Consider the following 6,656-nt stretch of genomic DNA (forward strand, 5'->3'; position numbering starts at 1 on the left):
AATCCACCTTTCCAGAAATAAGTCTCTCACTGTTGCCACTTGCTATGGCAACAGTGAGAGACTTATTTCTGGAAAGGTGGATACTAGGGCTTGACAAAAACTAAGAACAGATATAGCCCTTGCTTGACTCCAGACTTGACTGCCCTCGACCAGCACAAAAACATCCTGCATCCTGCATTAGCATCAAATAGCCCCCACGATATGCAACTTTACAGAGAAGTTAGGAACCAATATACACAGGCAGTTAGGAAAGCAAAGGCTGGCTTTTTCAAACAGACATTTGCATCGTATAACACTAACTCCAAAAAGTTTTGGGACACTGTAAAGTCCATGGAGAATAAGAGCACCTCCTCCCAGCTGCCCACTGCACTGAGGCTAGGAAACACTGTCACCACCGATAAATCCACGATAATCGAGAATTTCAAGAAGCATTTTTCTACGGCTGGCCATGCTTTCCACCTGGCTACCCCAACCCCGGCCAACAGCTCTGCACCCCCCGCAGCAACTTGCCCAAGCCCCCCCAGCTTCTCTTTCACCCAAATCCAGATAGCTGGTGTTCTGAAATAGCTGCAAAATCTGGACCCCTACAAATCAGCTGGGCTAGACAATCTGGACCCTTTCTTTCTAAAATGATCCGCCGCAATTGTTGCAATCCCTATTACCAGTCTGTTCAACCTCTCTTTCGTATCGTCTGAGGATCCCTAAAGATTGGAAAGCTGCCGCGGTCATCCCCCTCTTCAAAGGGGGAGACACTCTAGACCGAAACTGTTATAGACCTATATCCATCCTACCCTGCCTTTTTAAAGTCTTCGAAAGACAAGTTAACAAACAGATCACCGACCATTTCGAATCCCACCTTACCTTCTCCGCTATGCAATCTGGTTTCAGAGCTGGTCATGGGTGCACCTCAGCCACGCTCAAGGTCCTAAACGATATCACAACCACCATTGATAAAAGACAGTACTGTGCAGCCGTCTTCATCGACCTGGCCAAGGCTTTCGACTCTGTCAATCACCGCATTCTTATCGGCAGACTCAACAGCCTTGGTTTCTCAAATGACTGCCTCGCCTGGTTCACCAATTGCTTCTCAGATAGAGTTCAGTGTGTCAAATCGGAGGGCCTGTTGTCCGGACCTCTGGCAGTCTCTATGGGGGTGCCACAGGGTTCAATTCTCGGGCCGACTCTTTTCTCTGTATATATCAACGATGTCGCTCTTGCTGCTGGGGATTCTCTGATTCACCTCTACGCAGACGACACCATTCTGTATACATCTGGCTCTTCTTTGGACACTGTGTTAACAAACCTCCAGGCAAGCTTCAATGCCATACAACAGTCCTTCCTTGGCCTCCAACTGCTCTTAAGTGCTAGTAAAATTAAATGCATGCTCTTCAACCGATCGCTGCCTGCACCTGCCCACCCGACTAGCATCACTACTCTGGACGGTTCTGACTTAGAATACGTGGACAACTACAAATACCTAGGTGTCTGGTTAGACTGTAAACTCTCCTTACAGACTCACATTAAGCATCTCCAATCCAAAATTAAATCTAGAATCGGCTTCCAATTTCACAACAAAGCCTGCTTCACTCATGCTGCCAAACATACCCTCGTAAAACGGAATATCCTACCGATCCTTGACTTTGGCGATGTCATTTACAAAATAGCATCCAACACTCTACTCAGCAAACTGGATGCAGTCTATCACAGTGCCATCCGTTTTGTCACCAAAGCCCCATATACCACCCACCCCTGCGACCTGTATGCTCTCGTTGGCTGGCCCTCGCTTCATATTCATCGCCAAACCCACTGGCTCCAGGTCATCTATAAGTCTTTGCTAGGTAAAGCCCCACCTTATCTCAGCTCACTGATCCCCATAACAACACCCACCCGTAGCACGTGCTCCAGCAGGTATATTTCACTGGTCATCCCCAAAGCCAACTCCTCCTTTGGCCGCCTTTCCTTCCAGTTCTCTGCTGCCAATGACTGGAACGAATTTTCAAAAATCACTGAAGCTGGAGACATATCTCCCTCACTAACTTTAAGCATCAGCTGTCAGAGCAGTTTATCGATCACTGCACCTGTACACAGCCCATCTGTAAATAGCCCACCCAACCACCTCATCCCCATATTGGTATTTATTTTTGCTCTTTTGCACCCCAGTATCTCTACTTGCACATCATCTTCTGCACATCTATCACTCCAGTGTTAATGCTAAATTGTAATTATCTCGCCACTATGGCCTATTTATTGCCTTACCTTCCTAATCTTACTACATTTGTACACACTGTATATAGATTTTTATTGTGTTATTGACTGTACATTTGTTTATCCCATGTGTAACTCTGTGTTGTTGTTTGTGTCGCACTGCTTTGCTTTATCTTGGCCAGGTCGCAGTTGTAAATGAAAACTTGCTGTCAACTGGTCTACCTGGTTAAATAAAAAAATAAAAATTCCTGTTCAGGTGATCTGCATCTTGGACAGTCAACGAATCAAAACAGAGGAGACACATCTCACTGAGGAGCAGAGCGGGTTAACCAATCCAATAACCATGTGAGCTGAACAGGAAAAACTCCATCCTCCCATACATGGCCCATACATGGCGAGCGCTTTAGAATGCCCTTCAAGCCAATCAGAAACGAGTATTCAACAATGCCATGGTATAATCTGAGATCACTTGCTTTAAAGTTCCGAACCATCATTGGTTTGGGTGCATTCTTTTGATCATAGCAACATATTAACAACTATATTGGTAGAGAACATTGAACGGAACAAGGCTATGTCATTAACTACATTTTGACCAGAATGCAGATAGAACCTTACAGTCCCAAGCTCTCGATAGCCCAAACATAGCCCAAACATACGAGCCAGAGTTTATCCCAACTCAGGGCCCTAACCATGGTGGCATGCATCCACAAAAAGCGATGTGCAAATATCAGATACAAAACAGCCATGAAAAGAAGTTTGTTATTTTTTCAAAAAGCAATTTGAATGATTTCAGATAGTGAAATGATGTTGTAGTAAATTCTTGATATCATTATGACTGGGGCCTTGTGCTGTAAAGAAGGTCAAGGCTGGTCAAACACAGAAGCTCCTCTGATAGCTGTGTGCGTTTGATGTTCAATGCTACACGTTCCTCCTCTCGTCTCCACTCCCCCCGGCCCGAGCCCCTCCTCTCCTCTCCTACCCCGTCCCGAGCCCCTCTGATCTGCACTGGCACTGATTATAAAACCCTCTCCACCTTCACATTAGCATCAGAGTCATGGTCAGCTGGCTTTGTGTTATGAATGGGGGAAACAATATCAATAACAACAACAAACAACTAAAGTAGTCTTTTGTCCAGTGAGGATAGGAGGACAGGAGAGTAGGAGAGTATGAGAGGAGGAGAGGAGGGGAGGAGGAGAGGAGGGGAAGAGAGGAGGAGAGGAGGGGAAGAGAGGAAGCGAAGAGGAGGGAGGGGAAGAGAGGGGGAAAGGAGGGGAGGAGGTGAGAAGGGGAGAGGTCTTTGAAAGTGCAGATCAAGGAGGAGAGGTAAAGTAGACCATTGTGTGTTTTCCTCCTCAGCCTCCCAAGGTCCTCTCTGATGCAGCCTGCCTGACTGTGTTGAGTTAGCTGTAAGGGGAGGCCAGCCTGCCTGACTGTGTTGAGTTAGCTGTAAGGGGAGGCCAGCCTGTCCTGAACCTGGTGCTTGGAGTTTAGCTGTTAAGGGGATGTGCCGAGCGCTTGGTGACTTGTGTCGGAGTATGTGTAACGTCAGGTCTATTGTTTTCTGTAAGACCTGGTTCAGAGGGGCCATAACAGAGAGCAAAAGAGGCACAGACAATAGAGGTTCAACTGTTTGTTATGAGGTTATGTTTGCAGGTCGCACTTCTGATGAATTTGCTTTGTGAATGTCCATCTCATCTAAGGGGTCTGCCTGAGATTCCCTGCTGTATAGTATGTGATTCTAGGAACTATCCGTCTCAGCGGGGGGGGGTGGGGGTGTGAGTAATGTTAGACATGATTTGCAGTACAGGAGTGGGAGACTTTGCAATTTATTCAAGTACATAAGGTACTCTTTCCATGTTGGAACAATGTGGCTCAGCAAAGGGCAAAGACGTATGAACTCGCAACCCACTTCCAGTCTCTTTCAACTCTCAGATGGTCTATTAATGTAATTGGTACTTGCGCTGTGTGTCGTAAAGCAGCTCTATATTGCATTCGCACTTCAGCTCAGGGATTTCGGTGTGTGGTTGTGTGGTGGTGTGTGTGTGTGTGTGTGTGTGTGGTGTCGGTTGTGTGTGTGTGTGTGTGTGTGTGTGTGTGTGGTGTGTTGTGTGTGTGTGTGTGTGTGTTGTGTGTGTGGTGTTGTGTGTGTGTGTGTGTGTGTGTGTGTGTGTGTTGTGTGTGTGTGTGTGTGTGTGTGTGTGTGATGTCGTGGTTGTGGGAGTCCAGCCTTGCTGTGCTTGACAACGAGTGCGTACCACTCAAAGACTCCAACAGATATGCAGTGTTGAGTCGGGGACAGATCACTTTTAATTTGGTTTAGCGGTGGGTATCCCATGAATGCTTGTGGAGAGACATTGTGTTTCTGGAATGAGAGCTCGAGTGGACAATTAGCACTTCTAAGTCAGCTTCCAGTCTCGTCTTTGTGGTTGGAATGAGGTCTGTATGGTCCCTGCTGCAGTGAATCTGCTGGTCCCTCGAGTATCACTCTCCTGTCCCTTCCGCGTCGTCTCTCTCTTTATGGGAAACATCACATGTCGTTGTAGAATCTTGAGATATCACATTCTGTGCACATATAGACTACTGTAGCAAGAGGACAGATATAAAAAGAGATAGAGTCTAGAAAAGGGAAAGAGGAAAAGTGAATGTGGACGTGGCAGAGAAGCCCACTGGGCACACTCACTGGTTGACGTCAACGCGTTGTTTCCACGTCATTTCAACAAAAATGAATTAGAAACGTTGAAGTTGACGTCATGTGCCCGTGGGAACGCTGAGTTGGTTTTGGTGCAGATTTCTCGTCATGATCTTCATCTCGCTTCGATCATCTTCATCTCGTTAAGTGCTTGCTCAAGGGCACAGACAGATTTTTCACCTAGCTTTGGCTCAGGAATTAAACCAGCAACGCTTTCGGATACTGGCGCCAATCTCCTCAACCACCAACGCTAAACCCTCCCCATAAAAGAGAACCCTGTCCTGGTTACAGGTAAAAAGAACATTTTGGTTCCAGGTAGAAACCATGTTGGGTTTCCAAGGTAGTACACCGCTCTGTGGGATGGGCTTCTACATGACACCACATCTCAACGCTGTGCGTTACAGGGAAGGTACATCCTCCTCCCTGCATGTGGTAGCCGACTTCCTGCAGGCTCATCCGACATGACCCTGCCGAGTAATGAGCGCATGCCACCAGACATACTGCTTCGTTCTGTTGTCGTGATTTACTGGCAAGACAGGAATGTCAGTGTTTCTGCCATGGCGCAAGCCGAAGAAAGGCCCGCGTATCTCAATCCCATTGAGCACGTCTTGGACCTGTTGGATCGGAGGGTGAGGGCTAGGGCCATTCCCTCAAGAAATGTCCAGGAACTTGCAGGTGCCTTGGTGGAAGAGTGGGGTAACAACTCACAGCAAGAACTTGCAAATCTGGTGCAGTCCATGAGGAGGAGATGCACTGCAGTACTTAATGCAGCTGGTGGCCACACCAGATACTGACTGTTACTTTTGATTTTGACCCCCCCCTTTGTTCAGGGACACATTTCTCCATTTCTGTTAGTGACATGTCTGTGGAACTTGTTCAGTTTATGTCTCAGTTGTTGCATCTTGTTATGTTCATACAAATATTTACACATGTTAAGTTTGCTTAAATAAACGCAGTTGACAGTGAGAGTTTACTTGGAACCAAAAGGGTTCTACCTGGAACCAACAAGAGTTCTTCAAAGGGTTCTCCTATGGGGACACCCGGAGAACTCTTTTAGGTTCTAGATAGCACCTTTTTTGCTAAGAGTGTAGGAATAGGAAAATGTTGGTTTCCACGTTACTGAGGCTAAGCAGTGTAGCCCCCAAAAATAAAACAAATACTACTATCACCAGTTGAAGTTAATATCTTCATTTGATAAATATTCCTAATCCTAGTGAACGCACCAGGAAAAGCTCCTTAACTACAGAGGGTCTCTATAACCAGGTGGCCCAGAGGGGAACTGTAGGGAAAACTCTCCCCATTCACAGAGCTCTGGGCCATGGTCTGAGTCTGTTTGAGCAGCCTGGTCCTCAGGGACTCCAAGCTGTTTGACTTGGCCAGCTTCGGAGCTTGGGTACAGGGGGACGGTTGTCCATACTGCCTGGAGAACCGGAGATTCTTCCTGACCCATTTTTTCCCTGGTCGTTTTTCAGTCTTATTTTGTAGAGGTTGGGTGGCAGTGATGTGTGTTTGTGGCAGAGAGAGTTAGAGTCAGGGCAGGGAGAAGAGATGGAGGGAGAGAGAGAGAGAAAGAGGATGAGAGAGCGAAAGAGAGAGTGAGGCTCAGAGGATAGAAAGAAATGAACGACTTTCTTCCCTTCTATTTGCCTCTGTTGCATTTGTTCTCTTTATCCAGCATTTGTTCTCTTTATCCAGCATTTGTTCTCCTTATCCAGCATTTGTTCTCCTTATCCAGCATTTGTTCTCTTTATCCAGCATTTGT

The sequence above is a fragment of the Salvelinus sp. IW2-2015 genome, linkage group LG2, assembly GCF_002910315.2.
Source record: "Salvelinus sp. IW2-2015 linkage group LG2, ASM291031v2, whole genome shotgun sequence".
NCBI lineage: Eukaryota > Metazoa > Chordata > Actinopteri > Salmoniformes > Salmonidae > Salvelinus > Salvelinus sp. IW2-2015.